The following is a 25,608-nucleotide window of genomic DNA, read 5'->3' on the forward strand; positions in this document are numbered from 1 at the left end:
TGCGCATGCGCCAATCATTGGACTTAAAAAATGCGACCCTTTGACCGAACGAACCATGGGTTAGGGTTAGGGTTAGGGTTAGGGTTAGGATTAGGGTAAGGGCACGGTTAGGGCAGAGACATACATTGAAGAGATGCGAAGCGAGGCCGCTCGCGTGAACTCTTGGGGTACCGCGCTCGGTCAGCGTGACCTCGCGCGATTGTCAGCCATCATCCCGTACTACGTTGTTGTTCGCTTGCTCTCTGACACCGATTTGAAGTGCTTTTCTGTCATATTTCTTTGGATATATCCAGCTTCAGACGAGAGATATCAGTGATAAGTAAACTTGATTCATATTCTGTAGCTTCAATAGTGTGCACACGAACGCATTTGAGAGGATTGGGTTCCCGAAGTGAGTCAAAAACACGGTTCCCTCGGTTCTTGCGGCCATTGTTCTAAGTCCATGCCTTACATTGTGCGTGGAGGCAATGTTTGGGAGCTAATATTTTCTTTTGTGCGCAACGTTACTTTCCCTTAACTGGCAAATGCATTACTGGTGTATACATTAATCTGTTTGTATAATTTTTGACGCGCTGTAATTAAATTTGATGCTTTTAAGTCTCACTCAAGTGGTTCTCGCACTTACACTGGCGTGTGGATAAAAAGTTTTTAAGGAGAAATGAGCGAAATTGCTTACTTTAGGATTCATCTTCTAATCACCAAATGATGCAATAATCTTCTTCTTGTGATTTTCTGTTTCTCTTGAGTGCAAATAATTAACAGTTTGCATGTTTTATTATCTATGATTTTCTATGAAACAGTTATAATTCTTTAAAAACACAACAATTGCCAGCTTGGCGCCAGTGGGAGGATTACTTGCCCCTGCCGTAGGCGAAGATAACGCGAGCGGGAAGACAGCGCTTCGCATCTCTTCTATCTATGTCTCTGGTTAGGGTAAGGGTTAGGGTTACGGTTAGGTTGTTCATGACCTGATTAATCTCCCCATGTTAGCGCATGCGCATTGACCGCAATGAGAAGGATTGTTCAGGCAGAGGTTTCAGTTCGTGACACCGGCACTAAGCTTCGGGCGCCGTGACAATCAAATGTTCATATTGAAAAAAATTGCTTTCAAAACATAAGTATGGAGAATTACTCTTTCGCTTTTGAGTTAACGTCACATACTCACGTTTTTCTTCTAAAGCTTGAACAGCTTCGGAAAGGAATTTAAAAACCCCACCCATAAACAAGCAAACAAACAAACAAAAACGATGCCCAAAGGAATCAGTTGACATTGAAGTAGAGAGACAGGGTTGTTCTACAAAAACAAGTGCTTCCTTACGTTACAAATCTAGCAACATCGTGTTGATGCTTTTACGGAATATATTTGAATGTTACATAACACCGGCATCTTGAGTCAGACTTAGCGAACACCGTACGTTCTCACCGTATAAACTACAAAAAAACGACCCCTAAAGTTATCTTTGGACATGTAACTTTTATCTCGCTTTTGCTGTTGGTAGTCTGGCAATGATCTCCTGAGACACCATGGCTACAATAAAAGGTAAGAAATGTTGCTTCACTGTGACCTGTTTTTCTGGGAAATGTCCTGTATACTTTTGGTTTTAATCTGAAAATACCGGAAACATAATGATCAACCGGTCAGAGCTACCAGCCCTTATTTCTGGCCAATGACAGGCCTTTCCTGCAACTGAATAAAAATTAAACCAGGCGCAGTGGCCTAGTGGATAAGACATCAGCCTCCTAATCGGAAGGTCGGGAGTTCAAATTCCGGCCGCGGCCGCCTGATGGGTTAAGAGTGGAGATTTGTCCGATCTCCCAGGTCAACTTGTGTGCAGACCTGCTAGTGTCTTATCCCCCTTCGTGTGTACACGCAAGCACAAGACCAAGTGCGCACGGAAAAGATCCTGTTATCCATGTCAGAGTTCGGTGGATTACAGAAACACGAAAATACCCAGCATGCTTCCCCCGAAAGCGGCGTATGGCTGCCTGAATGGCGGGGTAAAAACGGTTATACACGTAAAAACCCGCTCGTGCTAAAGCATGAGTGAACGTGGGAGTTTCAGCCCATGAACGAAGAAGAAGAAGAAGAAACCAGGCCCACTAACAGTGCACTCGTTGTTTCCATGAATGTTTTGAAAATGCATTCCTTTTTTGTGCATACTTCGCAGTTTGACATAATTATGTGTAAAATTCCAAACTAAAATCTTTCTCTGAAAGCAGCCAACATCTAGAGTTTTGCTATGTGTCCAAGTGAAAGTATGCTCTTATTCCATGTACAAGTCCGGACACATCTGTGGTGGTGAACACTATCGCTTACACGAGAGGGATTGTACTTTGACGCTGCAGTTTGGACCTTTTAAAAACATTGAGTGTAGATAAACAATTGGGAACTGTAAAGAGCAATCCATATATATATATGTCGTGCCGAATTCACGTAATTGCCGATTCCGCGTAATGGGCAACATTTTTGCCCATTTCGCGTAATCGGCAAAACGCTGCCCAATACGTGAAATCGGCAGCGTTTTGCCGAAATCGCGTAAAGGCTTCTAAAATTTGCCCATTTTGCGAAATCGGCAGCCACTTTTTGGTTTTAAAGTTCTCAAATGCCTGGGATATCATCACACTTAGACAACTAGATACTCGAATGGATAGATATTGCAATAATCGATAAGTTATGGCAAGTTACTGCAGAAAGTGTAGTTTTCGTGCATTTCCGGAGTTATGCTCGACACAGACCGACATAGACCATACAAAACATAGTGGGGAGGTAAAGCAATGTTAATGCAATGTTCTGGTGACACAAAAAGTATAACAGACTGGCTGTCGCTTTTGCGAAATGGGCAAATTTTAGAAGCCTTTCCGCATTTTCGGCAAAACGCTGCCGATTTCACGTAATGGGCAGCGTTTTGCCGATTACGCGAAATGGGCAAAAATTTTGCCGATTCCGCGAATTCGGCAATTCCGTGAATTCGGTACGACATATATATGCGCTGCGTGGCAAACCCGATAATCTTGAAATAGGCGAGATTGCTACACCGTTTGTGCTCATCAATAAGTGATACCCAAGCACCAAGAAACACTGGACAAACAAAGTAAAAAGGACACCACAAGAGCCGAGCTTATAGATTGAGAATTCGCATGAGGGGAAGAGAGGAAACAAAAGAACAAAGGCCCGCTCTCACAGATTGTGGATTTATAACACAAAATTGCTGTTCCGAAAAGGGTTTTTGCTGAGTGAGATGCTTCAGGAACGACTCCGAGATGCAGAGTTATCTCCCTGCCAGATCTCTCTACGGTGGAGGTCCATGGTTTCCCAACAGTGGCTGCCCTCAGCTTCAGACCACTTGACACACGCCATCGTGTAAATAAGCACCCACTCCAAACGATGTAGCTCTCAATGGCATCGTATAGAACGAATGCTTGGAATCAGGGCGGCGTTTGCGTCCATATGTTCGGAACGAAAGTCTTTCAAAAAAATGCCACATTTACTAAAATGATAGGTCAGGAAGAAGAAGAAAAAGAAGGGGGGGGGGGGGATGGAAGAGAGAGAACAGTAAAAGAAATTGTTTTAAAGAGGATTGGAGCGAGAGGGATCAGTTCAGTTTTAATTCCGTAAGTTCATTTCTTCTTCTTAGTTATCTACAAAGATCTTTAGGCTAATCAACAAAGCAAGTCGGTCAACTGATCACCAATAAGAAGAGAACATCCGCAAAACAAAACAAAGCTTTGTGAATAAAGCTGACTCAGGCCTGTTTTCAGATGAATGAGAACATGCATTAAAAGAAGTGTGCAATAATGATAAGACCAGAACGCCTTTACTGGTAAAATAAACAGAAACAAATAAGAAAAGAAGGCTTTATTAACACAGCACCATTCCTTGTGCGTGAGGAAGACTCAAACCGATCAGTTTGACTAGACGGACTTGCTACTGTCGGTCTGGTTTTGCCTGCTTCCAAATTGTTATTCATTCAATGAATCAATTATTCAATAAAGCAATCATTCAATAAATCAATCAATTAATCGATCAATCAATCAATCAATCAATCAGTCAGTCAATCATCCAGTTAGTCAGCCAGTCAGTCAGCCAGCCGGTCAGTAAATCAATCAATCAATAAATCAATCAATCGATCAATCGATCAATCGATCAATCAACTCCCTCCTCCTACACCAAAGTGCGAAACCAACTAGCACCACACCAAATCCACTCTTCATATTACATGTATCGTTCCCACAGAAACCAACCTTTTTTCAGCTATCTGTCCTGTGTCTAACTCCTACAGGAATCAGCAATTTCAAGCTCTCTAATGTATCTCCAACCCCACGTGTTTTAATTCCACCGCAATTTACGGAAAACTTCAACTCGCCGCTCGCGCATCAGGATGTGTGTGTGTGTGTGTGTGTGTGGTCCCGGCGGCTCGGCGCGTGCGCACGAGACGGCACGAGTGAAGAAAAACTTGTCTCAGAAACGGAACACGAGAATTAAGACGTAAACGGAAGAGATAGCAGGAAAAGTGGGAACGTAAACGGTCCGGAAATGACAAATCTGTTTTGTGGACAAACTCGCTAATTATTTTCTCAGTGTCACTGATATTTTCTCAGACGAGCCCCTCCATTGTGAGCAACAAATTGGTTTTTCTTTCCCTTTTTTTTGCTCCTCCTTTCCCAAGCTTTTAAAATATAGACGTATCCTCTTGAGACTGTTTGACGGCAAGGCAGTTCGGGAATGAAAAAAAAGAGAGAGATGGAGAATGGGAGAAGGGGGTGGGGGGGGGGGGTGGGGGGACATTAAAGTAGTGTTCACAAGAATCAAAGATATTCTACTACTAGCGTAGCAGTAGAATATCTTTGCATGAACGCTCTGTGGCTCCGACTTTCCGGGTTGACGTTGACGTCTAAACGACTTTTTGTTGGCAAGACTGAATTGCTGGAAAGTTGCCACAATGTGAAGGCTGGGTGATTTTAAACTCATTTTTCGCGTCCAGTGTGGGGCTGGGGGAGAGAGCCCGAAGAGCGCGTACACAGCCAGGAAAAGTCGCTCTAAAGTTGCCGGAGAATCCCTCGAACCGGTGTAACGAAACAGGTTTCGCCTGAAACCAACTCTCCCATTTGACCTTGATGATCTCGTATACACTCCACACTGAAACAGCACCCTCCCTTCCAAAGTACTGATGATCGACCTTAGGTACTTTTCAATCATGGGGTCACATTCGTTCAACAAATAAAATGTTTGTTAAACTTTGACATTTGCTTCATCGCAAAATCATTCCCTTCTCATTCAAGGGACGAAACCAACCAGTGCACATTTTTTTAAGGAATCGAATTTTGTGGTGAAATCTATCGAATTTGACCACCATTTTCGAGTCCTTCACTTGCAAGAAACTGACAAGAAAATGCTTTTTTTTTTCTTAGATAAATGTCCCTCTTTAATTTGACCAGAAAACAACATTTCAATCTCGGGTATATATCGAATGGGAAAGCTGCATGGTTTTAGGAGAAACATGTTATCGTTACACCGGCAGGCTTTTCAAGCAGTTCAGTGTCGGGTAAGAGTCGCCGGTTAAAAAAACAAAAACACTTTTTGACGATTTCGTCTCCAAAGGTCTTCAACGACTTGTCGTTTATAAAAGCTGGTTCTTGAAAATCGGTTCAAAATCGTACGTGTGAAGAGTACTTAAAAAGCTTGGTCGACGAAACGTTTAGGAGAGAGAGAGAGAGAGAGAGAGAGAGAGAGAGAGAGAGAGAGAGAGAGAGAGAGAGAGAGAGAGAGACAGAGAGAGAGACAGAGAGAGAGAGAGAGAGAGAGAGAGAGAGAGAGAGAGAGAGAGAGAGAGAGAGAGAGAGAGAGAGAGAGAGAGAGAGAGAGAGAGAGAGAGAGAGAGAGAGAGAGAGAGAGAGAGAAAAGTGGACGCATTTCAAACAAAATTGTTACGCGATAACCCTTCAAATGGCGGAACGAAAATAGGCTCATTGTTTAGGAGTTTCGGCTTCTGAAAATAAATCGAAGCAGGGCGACGCAAAGGGTGGCATGCTGCAGCTGAGTTTAATTGAAAACTCCACAGCTTTTCTGCTGAGGTTTTGCTGGCTGCCACTTTGGGCATCTCACTTTCATTCTAGTCAAAACGGTTTTCGATACTGGGAGGGTTTTTTTTAACGGAGGGGCGGGATGGGGTAGGTCGGAGAAACGCATGCAGTACTTGTAGTATTTCAAGGATCAACGTTACTGACTCATCTTTTTCAGGTGGTGAGAAGGTTCTGATGGCATCTCAAGCACATATATGAGAACATTCTGCATACAAAATGATAATGATTTTTTACAATTCTTTTATTTTTTTTGTTAATGCCCTATTCGGAATTGGAAAAACAAAGGTGCAAAAAAATGTACACACACACACACACACACACACACACACACACACACACACACACACACACACACATGATATAATATCATACACACACACACACACACACACACACACTCACACACACACACACACACACACACACACACACACGACCTAAACTCTCCATAGCACACACACCGGACCTTTAAACCATTGCACCTTTATTTGCCCTTCTCATAAATATTACAATAAGCCGCCAGCGAATCTAACAACAGCCTTTTGTATTATTACAGCATGCAATTCCTACCGAACAGCTTGCAATTTCTGTTGCAAAGCTCATGCTAAAGTTTATACAAAGAGAACAATACTCAAAGGAAAAAGACAGTCTGGAAATTATTCCCAGGGCAAGACAGACATATCATCTACCTCTGCTTGGTGTATTGGTATTTCAGTTTAATTTTGTCTGCTTTGTCTGTTAGCGTTCTTCGTCGTCTTTTTTTTTATCAGCTACAAATGTGCCCTTCAAACATATAAGTTTCACAAAAGGAGTTTCAAAGAACTTGCAGCTTGTTCTAGTAACTGCTGGGGGCGACAGAAAATAAACATATTTCTGTCAGTGAAGTTTACACGAGGGGGTAATATTTGTCGTCTTTGTATTATTGGCGTGATTTAACCGTTCAACCAGACATTGTCATAAAGCTGTTTGTTTAGCTGATACCTTGTAAACTAATTCGAAAATGTGTCCGGTTTTGGCGGAAAAGTATGCTTGTTTATAAACTTTCTATCATTTGCACAACTTTAAATGACGCCGAATAAAATATGATGAGGGCTTTTTTGTGCCCGAGTATCTTAAAAAAACCAATACATTATGTGAACACGCTTTTCCGTGTTGTTTGAATCTTTGTCCCTTTTTTTGTCTTTTTTTTAAATACGTGGAGTGCTCTATAATATGAACTTAATTCTATTCACGTATACATGTGCATATAAGTTTATTTTGTTCGTCGCTTATGCAGTAATGGCTTCTGTGGTTTATCGAGTAGTACCCATAAATCAACTGAGAAGCAAAAATACAAAACCAAGAAACAAAACCGGAACAACACAATATAAACTGGACAGCCTCACACACAACATCGACCCTTCGAAATTACACAACGACAATTTTGATTTATATAGCTTGAGGTGTGCATATGTTTGGACAGGTAACACTCCAAGAATAGCAGCAAATGGACGAGTGTCTGTTCCACGACTGCTTACAAACCAACGAGAGAGCAATGCCTTGAGGTAGGTATCTGTCAGGTGTGTTGTTTACAGCAACAGTATTCGGGTCTGATTGTGTAAATTGGCCATTTTAGCCTTGCAGGTTAAAAGCTGTGGAGAGGGGTTTTCGTTCCTGGTCTATATGGAGAGTTCAGAGCATCATGGAATTTTCCTTTTTCTGGACAAACAGCGAATAATCGCAGACTGAAATTAATGTGCACATGTAATTTATTTTTTCTTGATTTTTCAATTCAAATGCCTTTTTTTCTTCTTCTTCTTCTTCTTCTTCTTCTTCTTCTTCTTCTTCTTCTTCTTCTTCTTCTTCTTCTTCTTCTTCTTCTTCTTCTTCTTCTCTCTCTCGAGAGAGAGGGGGGGGGAGGAGGGATCGATAGAGTGCACTGATGTGTGTGTGTGTGTGCGCGTGCATGTGTGTCAGTGTGTGTATGTGTGTGTGTGTGCGTGTGTTGGTGTGTGTGTGCGTGTGTGTGTTCACTTGCCGGTGACGGAGATCCCATTGTGACACATCCCACAATGTCTCTCTCTTTCTCTCACTCTCTCTCTCTCTCTCTAGATTCTCATGAGCAAACTTTTCACGCTCAAAGAACACCAATACTGGACCCAGGTGGGATTTACCTACCCAAAACGAGGAGGCTGTTGGGGAATATGTCTTGGTATCGCTCCAGCTCTGGGAACCCCTCAAGCCAAAGGGGTGCATGTACCAAATGTATTCAATAACGATTAACAACGACTTAACTCGAGTGTGATACACTCCAACGATAGCTGTCTCATGATCAGTCAATAAACTCTTGAGTTTATACGCCGTTTCACGTCTATTTTCTTCGAGTTTCTTCGCTGCTTTGCACAACGGCAAATGATATCTTCACGCCTGAGTACTGTTCTGATGTCGGAGAAATGCTCTTTGTATTTCCTTATTTAGTTTTTGTTTCCCAGACATGGTGCAGTAGGTACACTTAAAAGAACTTGCTTGGAGAGTTCAGAGCATCATGGAATTTTCCTTTTTCTGGACAAACAGCGAATAAAAGTGGTTGAAAACGACGTTAAACACCAAAGAAAGAACTTGCAAGATCTTTAACATTTACCATTTCGATTTGGTCTGGACGTTTTTATCAACTGGAACGTACACGTACACTGGTGCCTTTTATTTAAATATATGCATGTTCTTTATTAATATTGTTGTTGTTATTATTACGGACGAAAAGCTGACCTGTTTCCGATGTGTGTCAGTCTCCACACGACATATTCTTGCATATTGTGTAGAAGTCAGTCCAGTGAAAAACAACTTCATTTGAAACGGCGAAAAGAAATCAGTCCAAGCTAATTCGTAAACGGTTTTAACATTTTTTTTTTTTTACTTCACCACTTGAAGTTAGCATATGTAGATTCGAATGTCTGGGTGATCTTCGGAAGGAAATAAACAAAACTTGATGGAACATATTGTTGCTTGACATCTTAATTTTGTATTTAATAACTAGTTCCGAGTTTATGGACGTGATAAACAACAAATACAATCCGTTTGTTGTGTGTGTGTGCTCTTTTTTCTTTTTCTTCTCTACTATTATTTTCTATGCTTCCAAAGAATTTGTACAATTAACAAGATTTGGCATTTTGATAGACGTTCAACCCGAACTGCCACCTCACAGAAATCGTGTCCACAACCTTAAAGGTCCTTGTCTACATTTTTATACATAAATAGACATTTGACCATTAAAATGCTGAGTTTATTCTCTACAAATATCAAAAATACACCCCCTTCGATCAAGAAAGACGAAGCAAGGGTAGCCGTTTGAAAATTCATTGTAGTATTTCAGCATAGTAGGATATCTATCCTAAGGCCAAAGCACTACAGGAGGTATAGGTATATTGATCACTGTTGACATTACCTATACCAGCACCTTGCCTTAATATTTATCTCCCTATTGCCACGCTGTATCCATTAGTCCTTGCACTATTTAATTACCACTTTTGTTCTGTCATTGTTAGCTTTCGAAAGGAGCTTGTTCCCCTCTCTTATAGTGTCCATTAGACCTTGTAATGTTTAATCACTACTTCTTTTATTTAGCAATTGGTCGTTTTTCCTTCGTGCGTGTTTTGCTCTCATACGCGTGGGAAAAATGATCACTGTAGTATTTTCAGGGCCCGTATTATCTAGTACTTGCAAAACGTCTGGGGTTAGTTTGAACAGGGTATTGCAAAGACAAGTCTTGGGAATGCGGGAGTGCAGGGATAGGGGTTGGAGTTGGGTGTGGGGGGGATGGGGGGGGGGGGGGGCAGGTAAAGGATTAGGAGGTAAAGAAGAGAAGAGAAGAAGTTAAGTGCAAAAGAAGGAGTTGAAATGGTGTACAAATGACGCTGTTCCCCAATCCGCTAGATCGACTTCGTCTTGTGCAACAGCGTTTTAGTGACGCTTTTGTCCTGTTCATCAAAATCATTTCCATGTTCCCATATTCTTCGTGCAATTTTCGTTGTTGTTTTTGTTTGTATGTGTTTTGCTTGGGGGGGTGGGGGGTATCAAAATGTGTTATTCTTCCCTTTCCTCGCTGGTTTTCAGAGTTTTCTGTGGAAAAGGAATCAGACATCCCATGCTACTATTGACCCCAATTCAGCTTCGACATGTGTGGATTCGGCACTCGCAACGCCGTTTCTTTTCAAAGAATATGAAACGGTTTCAAAACGTGACATGAGTCTGCTGCTTCGTATTTTGTACTAGTCAGTGTGCTGGAAATTGAGGCTTTTCTTCAAATTTTTTCTTGAATTATAACTGACACGATCTAAAAAGATAACAAAAATATGAAAAGAAGAGAGACTTAAATTATATAGAAAATTTGATCCGTATTACTCTCATTAACTTAATACTATCCGAAGTTGTTGGCTATATTTTAAAGTGCTAACGTCCCGTCTTCAGTTTCTTTTTTTAAGATCTAATTTCATCTGTTTAGTTAAGCTACCTGAGTAGTGAATAGAAAGTTGGCATATAAGCTGCTGTCAGTTGAGTTCCAGTTCCAACAAACCGGCCGCACATGCCCATGGCCGCAGCATCAATTTCAGTGAAGCCACTGTAGGTATTTCAGCAAGTAATCTTCTTTCCTTTTACCTTTTTGCTCAGGTATACAAAACCACAATGGCACCGGCGATTTATCCAAGAGTGGCAGTGTGATATTTAGAACAGGGTATCATGGACGCATAAAGTAAACGTACACGTTTTGAGATTATCAAAACATTGAACATTTGACATTGCTGGTTCCAACTCAAGCGAGTGTTCGTAAAAATACCTAGCCGCTATCGAACGGCAAAGCGTCACCGTCCACTAACGGATTTGTTATGTCCATATCGTTATTATTTCGCCCCCAACCGGGCAAAAAGCTTCGGTGGTACTTTTCAGCCCAGAAATGAGTGAATTAGTGCTAAGCAAACTCGGGGGAGTTTTGCATGACAGGGAGGAAAGGGGATTATCTCCATCTACCTTACAGGTGACCCCCAATCAAAGCGGCACCGACCAGCAATATTGTGACAGGCCCCTCTTAGCCACACAATTGCAAAAACAACCAAACTATCAGGCTAAAGGCTTGGGAATCGATCGCAAACCAAGATGGCCGCGATAACAGTCCCGCGGTTGAACGAACGGCACGAGGCGTCGCGCGCAGCCAAGCAAAAGCAACATTTGATTCGCTGCGGGATTGGACGGAGCAGAACGACACCTTGCGGTGGTTGATTGTAACGGAACAAGGGGGAGGTCATTCGTTTTCTCGCTACCGCCCTGAGGCCAGTAACAAATGTAGCGACAATAGAAGACATTGTTGGCGATCGAGTCCCTGAAATTAGTTTGCAGAGCTGGGAGAGAAAGAGAAGAATGGTCGTCGATTCCTGCTCGTATTCCAGGCAAAAGCGGAGGATAATCTTGTTGGCCAAATAAACCCTCCCACGGTAAACTGACCCCTAGTCCTGTGAGGCAAAATATGCGTGTTAGCTGGACCTTAGCTTGTTCCGAATTTCCTTATTGAAAAACGTGTAAAAACAGCGCGTTTGGGATTTTGCGAGTCAATTGTTATTAGAGTGTCAAAGTTTATTTGGGCGTGTGTCAAAAACAAGAAATTGTGGAGGAACATGTATGTTCATGCACATTTCTTAAATAAGGTTAGGGTTTTTAGAGTGTCTCCTATAGATGTGACGTTTAGCTCTTTATAATGCATTGTATTCAAGGTGATTGTGTTGCCTCTATTCATACCATTAGTTGCAAAGTCTTCTCTTGCAATCAGGGATTTTCAACGTTAACACCGTCCATTCTGGGGAATGCTATATAAACTTGGTTAAATAAAGGTTAAGTGAACGGCCTTAAAGGCACAATAAGCCTCCCGTAAACCATCACAGATACGGTCAGGCTTTTACACAAAGTACAAACACCCTTTCATTTAAACACTCACCGATTGAGAACATCCTAGGTGCCCTCCGTAAAGAGCGAACAATTTTCAAAGAATTTATTTTTGCGTGGTTTATCTTACCCCTGAGCCATCGTGAACCCGTGTGATCCAGTTTCCCTTTTTCACAATGTAGTCGTCAGTTAGTCATTTGAATGCGACTCGATGTGAGCTTATCTACAATAGCACGTTTTTATGCACGAAACAAACGGCTTTGGTTCACAAGAAATCTAGCGATGGCTTTTGACTGTTGAGATGAACGGCGATATGCATAAACCGTCGTCTGCTACGACCCTTGCGTGACCCTGCTTCCGGCTTTTCTTTTTTCAAACTTTCACAACTTCGAATTGTACTGATCTTGTCTTGATGAAAAAAAAATCTTTTATGATTAAAGAATGTTTGTGTAACAAGCTGTCAATTTATTATTTAGATTTTAAAAGTTAGGTCTAGCGCAAAAACGCACCACGGTCCAAAAACATTCTGATAATCATCGATCCACGGCTATGGCAGTTTACATCGATAGAATGAGACCCGAAGGGAAGTAACTCATTTTTTACCTGAGTTCAGGATGGGTCCAAAAAGTGTTCGAGACAATCTGCAAAATTAATTCTTTAAAAATTGCTCGCTCTTTACGTAGGGCGCCTAGGATGTTCCCGTTTGGTGAGCGTTCAAATGGAAGGGTGTTTGTACTGTGTGTAAAAGCCTGACAGTATCTGTGATGGTTTACGGGAGGCTTACTGTCCGGGCGTGATTTCCGGTATTGAATATTCATAAGAGCACCAAAACGAGGCGCCATTGTTGTAGAGGAGCAATTCCACGAATTTAAATTCTTTGAAAATTTCTCACGCTCGACAGAAAGCAGCCAGTTGTGAGCGTTCAAATGGAAGTATGCTTGTACTGTATGTAGACGCTCGGGGAGCTCTGTGATGGTTTACGGGAGGCTTACTGTGCCTTTAACTGTCATATAAAGTTTTAATGAAATGACACGGGAATTAATGCTTTAATTTGGGTTTGAAATCTGTTGCAACAATTTTTTGGCCAAGCAAGTTTATATACGCACGAAGGCCGGACAGACACAACGGGCTGTGCACGTATAAAGTCGACTCAGATACTCTTTCATTAATTACCTTTACCCGTTGTCATGTCCGCCATCATTGGTGTAATTTAGTATTGTTTTGGTCCCGTAAAATAAGCATTTGCTTGAGTTCGTGTCCGAATTGCATATTTTCAATTGTTACATGTCATGTATTCTGAATAAAAAACTTTTTAAACCAATTACATTGGGGTGTGCACGTTAAAAATCCCACGATTGACAAAAGGGTCTGTCCTGGCAAAATTGTATTGGCATAGATAAAAAAAAAAGTCCACCAAATACCCGTGTGACTTGGAATAATAGGCCGTGAAAAGTAAATATTCGCCGTAATGGCTTGAGATTTACTGGCCGATGTGAATGCGTGATCTATTGTGTAAAAAATTCCATCTCACACGGCAGAAATTAATATGTAAAGCGCTTAGAGAACGTCAAGCGCTATATAAATCTCCCATATAAATAAATAAATAAATAAATTACCCTTTCCTATCTCAGTCGATCGCGGTCTTCTTGACATTTGTTTACCAATAGCCTACTTGCACAAAATACCCGTATAGATCCCTTCAGGGGCAGAGGCAGGATCGTTCGCTTCGCTGTGGGGGAACTTTTATGCCGCTGGAGGCTTTGCTGATCGGGCTCAGTCAGTCACGCGTTAGCACGTTTTTGCCTTGAATGGCGTATAAGGGTTTCGCTCTGTCTGTCTGTCTATCTGTCTGTTGATCTGTCTGTCTGTCTGTCTCTTAAGACTTTTATCTCTGGTTTTATTTCCTTTTTTAATTTTTAACAATTTGTAATGAGTTGCCCGTCGTTAAATAAGTGGATATGCAAGTTTACATTATCTGAGTGAAATGGATGCTTATTTTGTCGCAATAGCAAAATGTTTTGGGCAGTAGTCTAGATTAGTTGTTCGGAACTAAATAAGTAAATGAATAAATAAATACATGTACGCAACATTAAACAAGTTAATACGATTGCAAAAATAAAAATGTTGCTGTAAGCAAGGTAAGGTCTCCACGGAAAATGTGAAACTGAGCCAGATACAGCTTTTTCCCCTGTTTTAAATTGAGACGAGGGTCGTGGTGTATGTGTTTGTGTGTGTGTGTGTGTTTGTTTGTTTGTGTGTGTGTGAGTGTGTGTGTGTGTGTGTGTGTGTGTGTGTGTGCGTGTGTGCGCGTGTGTGTGTGTGTGTGTATGTGTGTGTGTGTAGAGCGATTCAGAGTAAACTACTGGACCGATCTTCATGAAACTTTACATGAGAGTTCCTGGGAATGATATCCCCAGATGTTTTTTGTAATTTGTTCGATAAATGTCTTTGATGACGTCATATCCGTCTTTTTGTAAATGTTGAGGCGGCACTGTCACACCCTCATTTTTCAATTAAATTGATTGAAATTTTGGCCAAGCAATCTTCGACAAAGGCCGGACTTTGGTATTGCATTTCAGCTTGGAGGCTTAGAAATTAATGAATGAGTTTGGTCATTAAAAATCAGAAAATTGTAATTATTTGTTTTGTATAAAACGATCCAAAAACATGTTCATCTTATTCCTTGTTGGTTCCTGATTCCAAAAACATATAGATAAGATATTTTTGGATTAAAAACAAACTCAGAAAGTTAAAAAGAATAGAGATACAGAAAAGCGTGCTATCCTGCTCAGCGCAACCACTACCGCGCTATTCTGGCATGTCAATTTCACTGCCTTTGCCACGAGCGGTGGACTGACGAAACTACGAGTATACGGCCTTGGTGAAAAAAATGCAATGCGTTCAGTTTCATTCTGTGAGTTCGACAGCTTGACTAAATGTTGTATTTTCTTTACGCGACTTGTTCTTCTTCTTCCTTTTCTGTCTACAAGAGAGATGCTTAAAAGGATAGAGAGAGGAAAGTTATGATTAAATCGCAACAACAAGTTATCAAAATATCGAATAGAATAAAATAAAAAATACATGTAAGCATTTTTCATGGACTGGCTCAGAAAGATTTTTCAGCTAGACATTTTTAAAAGACCTTTTTTATGTTTGTATATACTTACATCTCTGTAAGTGTTATTGATTAAATCAGCTAAACAAAATATTAAAACAAGAACAACAGCAACAGAAAAACATGCAACATAGTTTCAATATGTGAGTTAAACGCGGTTCTGGAAACTATAATTGATTAAACAAAAATGATATAATAACTTTCACATTGATTTTATTTTTCATTCATGCACAGCAAGGTTTGAAATGCTTTGCATCAAACGGAAAACAACGATCAGTAGATGGGTAGTTAATAAAAACTGATGAAGTATATAGGTTCGTAATGTGGCCATCTAATCGACCACTTGACTGACCGAAGCCACCTGCGATAAAATTGCCCCACTTTTAGGCAGATCTCGTAAGGTCACGCAAGATAACGCGGATTTTTCGCGCGAGTTGGAGGGAGGCCTTCGCCGACTGATATTGCAAGTCGGGCCCCTATTGGTGTGCCATATTGGCGTATATGCCATAGGTGACTGGCGTTTCTTTGGCAAGTTTTGCGTCTTTAGGGATGGAGTCTGCGTTTTGTGGGTCAGTGTTCGACCGTACTACCGACCACGTACTGCTCTTACTCTCTGTACGGTGAGTATGGGATTTTAAGCGTGCGCAACTAGCCTTGCTGCATGCACAAGACGTCGCGACAGGGACCTCCACAAGCCAGCACGTGTAAAGTCGAATCGGAAACACTTTTAATGTCTCTTCAGTCCCAACCGGGGATCGAACCCTGATCCAGAGACACCGCAAGGCGATGTTCAACCAACCGGGCCACGACCCCTCAACACTTGTTTTCAGCATACGCATGCTCAACACAAAATGCGACGGATAACCCGCACACTCGCTTGTCATACTGAAGGAGATTTCGCTGTGCGTCTTTCCCCAGTTTTCAAACAAAGCGGAGGGGTGCGAAAGTTGTCTCAGAAGATTAGTCCTATTTAATTCACGACGGGAACAAACTTCTCAGCCACGGCCGAAAATCCAAATCGGAAGCCAAGTTTCTTGCGGGTAACTTTTGTTTCATTCAACACTCGAGAATTGTCTCCCCTGTGAGAAGGGGTGTTGGTCGTTCAATACAGGAGCCCACGGAGAAACGGCGAAACGGCAGCAGTCTTTACACCGCGTCGGAAAGTAGTTTTTCTTTCGTCCACTTCCATATTTGTCCAAGCGACGGACCTTCATAATAGGCGCGCTACGTAACTTTAGTCTGACCCAAACAAGTAAACACTTGAAATTACACTTTGTTTCGCCAGCGAAAAAGCCTCGTTCAAGCGCAAACTGCCAAAGGAAAGTGTATTTGTTGCAGTGCAAACATACCGTCAAGGTACCCTGGGAAAGAAACAAATATTCCGAATGTAGAGAGCCTGGCGAAAAAGCTCAATATTTCAAGTTATACCTGCGCAATGGTCGAATTCACTAGGGTATGATACTGAGACACAGAAGAAAAGGGGAAATAGAAAGAGAGGCCGGGTGAACAAAATCGTGGTGGTGGTGGTTTGGTCGGTTGACTTTGGATGGAATCTTTCTGCCATATATACATTAACTTTCGTTCAATGATCACAGTTCTGTTCTCCTTCTTTCTTCTTCTTGAACATATTTTATGCGTGAAATACAATTTTGAAAGGGGAAAGATACATGTTAAAAGGCAAAACGGAAATGTCTTCAATTAAACATAAGTTCGGTATTCTACCAGATTGCCTGTTGATTACGTATCATAGATAGATAGGCTGTGAAACAAAAATGGCCTCGTTGCCCTCGCCCCTCCTTTTCATGCAGATGTTAGCAAACACGCCACCTTGTTGTGAAATACTATTAAAGTTGTCTGAATGACTGAAAAGGTTTGCTCAAGTCGTTTTAGGTACGACGCCATCAAACTACTGTCTGCCTAATATATTAGATGACGAAACGTTTAAGGTGTACCTTTATCATTATTATATTTCAAGCAACAACAACCATTACGACGGCAGCAACAGGACGTGGGGGGGGAGGGGGGGGGATAGGTTTTCTTAAGAATACACCATGATGATAAAATTAAAGAATTTTAACTAAACAATTCTGTTTCACGAAACATTTACAATGTATATAATTATATACTTATCGTGCAAATATTACGTTTTGGGTGACTTTTGCAATCAGTCTTTGACTGAATGTATTCCAAGGGACTTGAAAGAGAGGGACGTGAAGGTGTTTGTAGGCCTGTGTGTGTGTGTGTGTGTGTGTACGCGCGCGCGCGCGTGTGTGTGTGCGTGTGTGTGTGTACGCGCGCGCGCGTGTGTGTGTGTGTATGTGTGTGTGTGTGCGCGCGAGCGCATAAGAGCGTGCCTCACTACTGCGAAAGAGTGGATGTGCGTGCGTACGAGTGTGTGCGTGGGCGAGCGTGCGTGTGCACGTGTGCGTTCAGTTTGGCTCTTGGTCACTGTGGAAAAGTATGAGTGTGAACACTGCGGAATGAAAGCTAATATTGCCACCTCTGTACACACACGAACTTGTCAACAGCTCAATACGTGGTGAAAAGGAATGACTTTCTTTACCAAACGAGGGCCAGTTGTGGCTATTTGTCATGGAAACCATATGGATACAACAAAACAAACACAACGCCCCGTAATTAATTGTAAGACTATTATGCCAAAGGAGTTGAATAGCTTACGTCACCAACGATTTTCGCGTCAAGGGTAATAAACCTTGGCTGTTGAAAAAGTATAACAAGTCGCGTAAGGCGAAATAACAACATTTAGTCAAGCTGTCGAACTCACAGAATGAAACTGAACGCACTGCTTTTTTCACCAAGACCACATACTCGTAGTTTCGTCAGTCCACCGCTCGTGGCAAAGGCAGTGAAATCGACAAGCCATGCAGAATAGTGCGGTAGTGGTCGCGCTGAGCAGGATAACACGCTTTTCTGTATGTCTATTCTTTTTAACTTACTGAGTTTGTTTTTAATCCAAACATATCATATCTATATGTTTTTGGAATCAGGGACCGATAAGGAATAAGATGAAATTGTTTTTAAATCGATTTCGGAAAATTAATTTTAATCATAATTTTCATATTTTTAATTTTCAGAGCTTGTTTGTAATCCAAATATAACATATGTATATGTTTTTGGAATCAAAATATGACGAAGAATAAGATGACATTATTTTTGGATCGTTTAATAAAAAAATAATTTTAATTACAAGTTTCCGATTTTTAATGACCAAACTCATTCATTAGTTTTTAAGCCACCAAGCTGAAATGCAATACCAAAGTCCGGCCTTCGTCAAAGATTGCCAAAATTTCAATCAATTTGATTGAAAAATGAGGATGTGACAGTGCCGCCTCAACTTTTACAAAAAGCCGGATATGACGTCATCAAAGGTATTTATTGAAAAAATGAAAAAAAATGTCCGGGGATATTAGTCTGAATCGCTCTACACACACACACACACGCACAGACAGACAGACACGCACAGACAGACAGACAGACAGACAGACAGACAGACAGACAGACAGATAGACAGACAGACAGACAGACAGACACACACACACACACACATACACCACGACCCTCGTCTCGATTCCCCCTCTATGTTAAAACATTTAGTCAAAACTTGACTTTAATGTAAAAAAAGGGGGAGGAACTCTAACAGGGGTAGTAACTCTGACAAATTGGCGGGGTAAATAATTTGGCGCGAGAGTAAACATGTCCGCGTTGACAAGTTGGTAGGGAGAGAGAGAGAGACCACAAAACCGGGTGTTTATTCCCAAACTCGATCGCTTTAGTTTCTGTCGGAAGTGTTTTTGGTGGCTTTGTTGAGTTTGATTAGTTGATTTACTCACTATTCCAGCCCGTTCGATAATAAAAGCGTTGACAACTGTGTAAGGCAAGCATAGCCTGAAATGAGCCTGCCTTGCAGTGACTGGCTAACATGGCCTGGAGGAAGTTTACTTTAGTTCACGTCAGTTGTATTAGCGGTGTCAGGGCGTCCAGGTAACAGAACCAGAAGCAGTGACAAGCGAGTCAATCTACAAAGTGGTCGTTCACACAAAATAGTCTGACTGTGTATATAAACCAATAATATGCCTAAATGTGCACTCAGCGAGTTCTGTAAGGGGTAGTAACTCTGACAAATTGGAGGGGTAAATATTTGGCACACGTCTTTCTCTCTCTCCCTCTCTCTCACACACACACACTCAACCGCGCACACACACACATACGCTCGCTCTTTCTCCCAACAAAAACGTATGCTTCACTGTAAAGTATCGAAGTCTAGCCTGCTCTTTCCTGGGACTAATCTTTGGAATTTATTTCCAAGCGCTCCGACATTCCGTCAATGTCAAGACGTTTAAGGAAAGATATATACGTATTGATCATTTCTTATTGGTAGCACATTTCGTTCTTACTTCGCCTGGACGTATTCATATTCAGATAGCTTGTTTTATTCGACCTCTCACAAGTAGATCTATACTCGTACATGTCGTAATATCTATATTTCATATTTTTGTTTGTCTGAATATTTGTTTGTGCGTTTGCTTGTATTCTAACATTTATATAACGTATAATCATTAGATGAGTCCCTCTCGTGGGCGAGAACTGGATTATGCATTTGAGAATAATATTGTTTTTTGGGGGGTTTCTGAATGTTTGTGCGTTTGTTTGTATTTTAAAATGTATTCATCAGATTAGTCCCTTTCATGAGCAAGGACTGGATGCAAAAAAGCCCCTGTTTGCTTATGCCATTACCCTCGTTAATAAAGAATTTCTCTCTCCTCTCTCTCTCTCTAACAAAACACAAAGACTGCATTAAACCCTTTATTGCAGCATTCGTTCGCCCACATGACACAACGCAACCGTGCGACATTTCTTTCTTTCTTCTTTATGAAGCAATTCACACACAAAAAGTAAAAAAAGGTATTTGTTAAGGAAAAAAAAAAAATAGGTGTGGTTACTGTAACATAGCTAAAAAAAATAGGGTAGGAAGGTAGGCAATCACTTTTTTTTTTAAAACTTTTTTTTCTAATGTGTACAAATTAAACCTACTTGACAGGGAAATAAGTGTGCGACTCGGGCGCTTTCGCTTTCATTGCGTTTTCTGCACTCGTTTTCTTGTGTGTGTGTTTTTTTTTGTTTTGACAAATGTAATAAAAAGTTATAGGGTCGGCCCCTAAAAATAGGGTAGGTCGGGTTACCGTAACCACACCTATTTTTTTTTAGGCCTAAACAAGCACACCCTGCTGAGACGTTTTGTATTATGTCCCTTACTTTTTAAGATAAAACAAATGAAATAGGAAAAAAAGAAAAGAAAAAACCACACCGAAGAACACTTCTCTAGCATATTTATAACATCTCTAGTTTGTAAACCTGATTTTGAAAAAGTTCATACGCTTTATTTTTGGTTATTGTCAACTATGATTATAAATGTGAACCAAGATACATTGCAAAAAATACACAAACAACTTGCTGGGCTTATAATGAAAAGGACCCAAAAGAAAGCCTGGAACAAATCTACACAACTTCACTAACAAATATAAGTTAAACAGTGTAAGCAGGTCGGAAAATCCTAAAGTCCCAGACATTTTTTTTTGAAGAAAAAAGCAGATTTTTAGCAGTAAAAATTAAACTACACTGAAAGTCAAACACACCTTTGCAGTTTCATCTCCTAAGTCAAATATACGGAGAGGTGGGGAACATGTTTCCATACATGACTCCTAATTTTTAATCATCTATAACTGTTCATCTACAACATTTTAAAAGAAGTTCAATTTTTGTTAAGCTTTCTATTTTAATTATAAATGAATAAACAAATAACAGAATAAATAAACAAACACACAATTTGGTTTTAATTAATAATACTAAAGTTATAAAAGCAGCTACAAGCTTTTACCAGAACTTCGATAACTATTCTTGGTTTTTACCAAACCACTTGGTAAAAATGAAAACAGGACCAGACACTGTTCCAAATTGACAGAAACTGTACAGTTACTGACACAAACATGAAAATCAGTTCTACCCCCAAATGAGATGTTTGTAGGCAAACACAATAAAATCAAGAAAACTATTTGATAATGTGTGGCCCTTCGTTCCCCATCCCAAATAAATCTAGAGGCTGGTCAAGCAAGTCATAAAAAAACAAGCACATTATCAAATAAAACAACATAAGCTCACGGAGAAAAGGTTGAAAAAATGAAAACACCAGTAAAAAGCTAAACACAAAGACAACCTCATAAATACAGTAATTCGAACCATAGGAGGCTCAAAAACCAATAAGCATTACAATGAGATTCTGTAAAACAAAATAATTTAAAAGATTGCAGTGTTTCAGAATTTAGCATGAAGCATGCATCTCCTTGATTCTGACTTAGCTGTAATTTTTCAAGTTACATTGCAACGTGAAACACATTTTAACACAAAAACTGAGATTCAGTCTCATCGCATAAGATCATCCTTTTTACATTTAGTCAAGTTTTGACTAAATGTTTTAACGTAGAGGGGGAATCGAGACGAGGGTCGTGGTGTGTGTGTGTGTGTGTGTGTGTGTGTGTGTGTGTCTGTCTGTCTGTGCGTGTGTGTGTGTAGAGCGATTCAGACCAAACTACTGGACCGATCTTTATGTAATTTGACATGAGAGTTCCTGGGAATGATATCCCCGGACGTTTTTTTCTTTTTTTCGATAAATACCTTTGATGACGTCATATCCGGCTTTTTGTAAAAGTTGAGGCGGCACTGTCACACCCTCATTTTTCAATCAAATTGATTGAAATTTTGGCCAAGCAATCTTCGATGAAGGCCGGACTTCGGTAGAGCATTTCAGCTTGGTGGCTTAAAAATTAATTAATGACTTTGGTCATTAAAAATCTCAAAATTGTAAAAAAAATAATTTGCTTTTAAAACGATCCAAATTTACGTTCATCTTATTCTTCATCATTTTCTAATTCCAAAAACATAAATATGTTATATTCGGATTAAAAACAAGCTCTGAAAATTAAAAATATAAAAATTATTATTAAAATAAAATTTCCGAAATCGATTTAAAAACAATTTCATCTTATTCCTTGTGGGTTCCTGATTCCAAAAACATATAGATGTGATATGTTTGGATTAAAAACACGCTCAGAAAGTTAAAAAGAATAGAGATAAAGAAAAGCGTGCTATCCTTCTCAGCGCAACCACTACCCCGCTCTTCTTGTCAATTTCACTGCCTTTGCATCGAGCGGTGGACTGACGATGCTACGATGTAAAAATGCAGTGAGTTCAGTTTCATTCTGTTAGTTCGACAGCTTGACTAAATGTTGTAATTTCGCCTTACGCGACTTGTTTCTTCTTTCAAAAGTGGAAACGTAATTCCCATCAAAGTTACGCATTATTTCTAAGATGCCCATTCATTTAAACAATTATTGACACAAGGAGGCAAACAGTTTTATTTATTCTAATTAAAAACAAAAAAGGGAAGAAACAGTGAGCATATCTCTGTATTCTGGCAGCCAACTAAAAATCGTCAGAAACAATGTAGTTGTGTGCAGTGTGTACAGATTTATGAAGTTGTCACAACAACAACAAATCTCTGTGAATATGATTGTCTTCTCGGTACCCTGAGTTTTCAAAATTCAATGATGTGTCCAAAAGTCTAAATTTCAGGCAAGTTAGGCAGACCTACATGGTGGACTGGGTGGCCGAGTGGTAACGCACTTGCGCTCGGAAGCGAGAGGTTGTGAGTTCGACCCTGGGTCAGGGCGTTAGCAATTTTCTCCCCCCTTTCCTAACCTAGGTGGTGGGTTCAAGTGCTAGTCTTTCGGATGAGATGAAAAACCGAGGTCCCTTCGTGTACACTACACTGGGGTGTGCACGTTAAAGATCCCACGATTGACAAAAGGGTCTTTCCTGGCAAAATTGTATTGGCTTAGATAAAAATGTCCACCTAAATACCCGTGTGACTTAGAATAATAGGCCGTGAAAAGTAGGATATGCGCCGAAATGGCTGCGATCTGCTGGCCGATGTGAATGCGTGATGTATTGTCTAAAAAAATTCCATCTCACACGGCATAAATAAATCCCTGCGCCTTGAATATGTGCGCGATATAAATTGCATAAAATAAAAATTTAAAAAAATTATAAAAAAAAAAGAAATCCCTGCGCTTAGAACTGTACCCACGGAATACGCGCGATATAAGCCTCATATTGATATTGATTGATTGACATGCAACAACAAAAAAGTGTACAGCTGTGTGAAGGCAAGGGTGCATCCAGTATACAATTGCCAACACGAAACCTCAGTGACTCCCACAAAAACCAGTACCCTCATTATCTCAGCCAATAATGGTAAGCCATGCAATGCAATGATGACGTCATATTGCCGGTAAAAATGTCAGCAAAAGTAAGTGCAAGTTTGGTATTTTCCGATGTCAAAAGGGTAAAACACGGAGTTAAACAGTAACTGAAATGTGAGACCGTTTTGACAAGAGGACACCTCCAAACAAGGGACACCAATAGTTTTTTCTTGTATTGTGAACCTGCTTATACTCTACCTGTCACAAAAGGACACCTGCAGCATAGGGACAAGGGTGTCTTCCTAACACACGTACTGCTGTATTGCCTGGTAAAGTCATCTCTGTTCCCAGAAAACAAGATTGCTTTGGGTTGTTGAGTTAACAGATGTATTTCCTCAGACAATATTAGCAGCCTTGGGTTACAAATTCAAACAAAGTAAAGATATGTGTTGCAACAGAAAAAGGATGAAAATCACAACACACACACACATTTTATCAAATTGCCTCGAGTCTGTTGTGTCAAATACTGAACAGTCCAAACAAAGCAAATCCCAAGATAAACGGTACTTCCCTCCTCCTGTAACCTATCATGTCAGTCACCACATTTCTGTCTAGGCTTTTACATTGGATAAGATCAACCCTCTACTTGCACATATACCAAACATCATCTGTGTAGAAACACTTCAAACGGTCACTTCAAATCATTAACATTGAAACTTCCAAAAGTCTTGTTAACAAAACAGTGTGTATATGTGACCTTTCCCCACATATTTACAGATACCATCCAACTACATGTACATGATCCACACCTGACTTATATAGATGTATATTGCATTAAATGCGTTTAAGTGGATCAGAAAAAAATATAATATTTAAAATCAGGACAGTAAATCTAAACAGAAGATCTTCACAATGGCAAACATTTACACCTTAGAGCAAAGAAATGTAGCACATTATTGTCATCAGAAGAATATTTAGTCATAAACGATAAAAGATTTAAACAGACCAAAAATAGAAATTACACTCTATTTTTTTTTAAGATGACAGAGGCAGTTATTTGCACGGGTTATTGCTAAATCATAATTATGCATTATTATGCAGTATTCTGAAAATTCTGTTTGTGTCGAAGTAAGTCTCAAAGGATGTTGATTTTGATAGTCTGATCAGGTGGATTGGTGCCTTTTTTTCTGTCTGTCTGTCTGAATTTTTGTCAGTCTGTTAGTGTTACATCTTTTTCACCTAATCAGCACCTTCTTTAAGTGTATGTATGTTTAAGTGGGCTTAAATTGCATACCATTGTATGTCCAAAGATTTGTTAGCAGTTATATGTACATGTACTTAAATAAAAAATGTTTGATGCATTTAGTAAACATTGCCACAAGGAATGATTAAATCAGATGTCACAAGTATTCACAATATGCTACAAACATCAAACCCATTATATACAATATCCCTCAAATTGAAGCATACAATAATAACACAAAAGCGATGTACCTCACAAAATGAATTGAAGACGTTCTAAACGGACCACCGAAGAAAAAAACACTGAGATGACTTCTGCTCAAAATAAGAAGACTGTTATCGCTTCTAAACAGTTCTGCAGACTAAAGTCACATTACAGAGACATTTTCATAACAACTGCAGAATCATGATGTTGTTCAACAATTTTGCATCAATATAAAAGAAAGTATGGTTTTGTAATGGAGTTTAACCATTTTCAAATTCATCAGTTTTATGGGTACAAAGACTTCAACTGTTCAGACACATAATCAAAAAACAAGAAAGGTAGGTTGTTAAAATGTTTGTTATTGACAAAACACAGATTATATACATAAAATACATTCACAGATATTTTGACCCAACGATTCTTTTTTATCTGTGAATGTATTGTTCTGTCAATAACAAACGTTCCAACAACCTACCTTTCTGGTTTTTTTATTCTGAATTTTGGAACCTTGGCAGTCTCTTTGTTTTTGGACTTGTTCAGACACATGGAATAGAAAATAGTCCTGAAATAGAAAAATACAGATACATGTATTACTGTTGTTAAAAATGACAAAAATCAAGTGTTATGTTTAAGTCATTAAAAGTGACAGTACACAAGAAAACCAAGCCCTACGTTTCTTTGCGCAAACACCCTAACCTGGTCGATCGTTACAGAAAATATTTTCAGTCAAAGTTTACTTCAAAAAGATCTAGAGTAAAAATGCTTTTTCATCCCCCCTGAAT

At 40.0% G+C, this 25,608-nt stretch overlaps 1 protein-coding gene across 1 annotated transcript in view; it reads right to left on the bottom strand.

The window, feature by feature from the left end:
• Positions 1-19,913: 19,913 nt before the first annotated feature.
• LOC138968690 (GDP-mannose 4,6 dehydratase-like) overlaps positions 19,914-25,608 on the bottom strand; it is a 29,031-nt gene continuing 23,336 nt past the window's right edge. The window contains exon 12 of the mRNA XM_070341297.1: positions 19,914-25,388. The gene's annotated coding sequence lies outside the window, so the exon portion shown is untranslated. The remainder of the gene's footprint in view (positions 25,389-25,608) is intronic.

The sequence above is a fragment of the Littorina saxatilis genome, linkage group LG1 (assembly GCF_037325665.1).
Source record: "Littorina saxatilis isolate snail1 linkage group LG1, US_GU_Lsax_2.0, whole genome shotgun sequence".
Lineage (NCBI taxonomy): Eukaryota > Metazoa > Mollusca > Gastropoda > Littorinimorpha > Littorinidae > Littorina > Littorina saxatilis.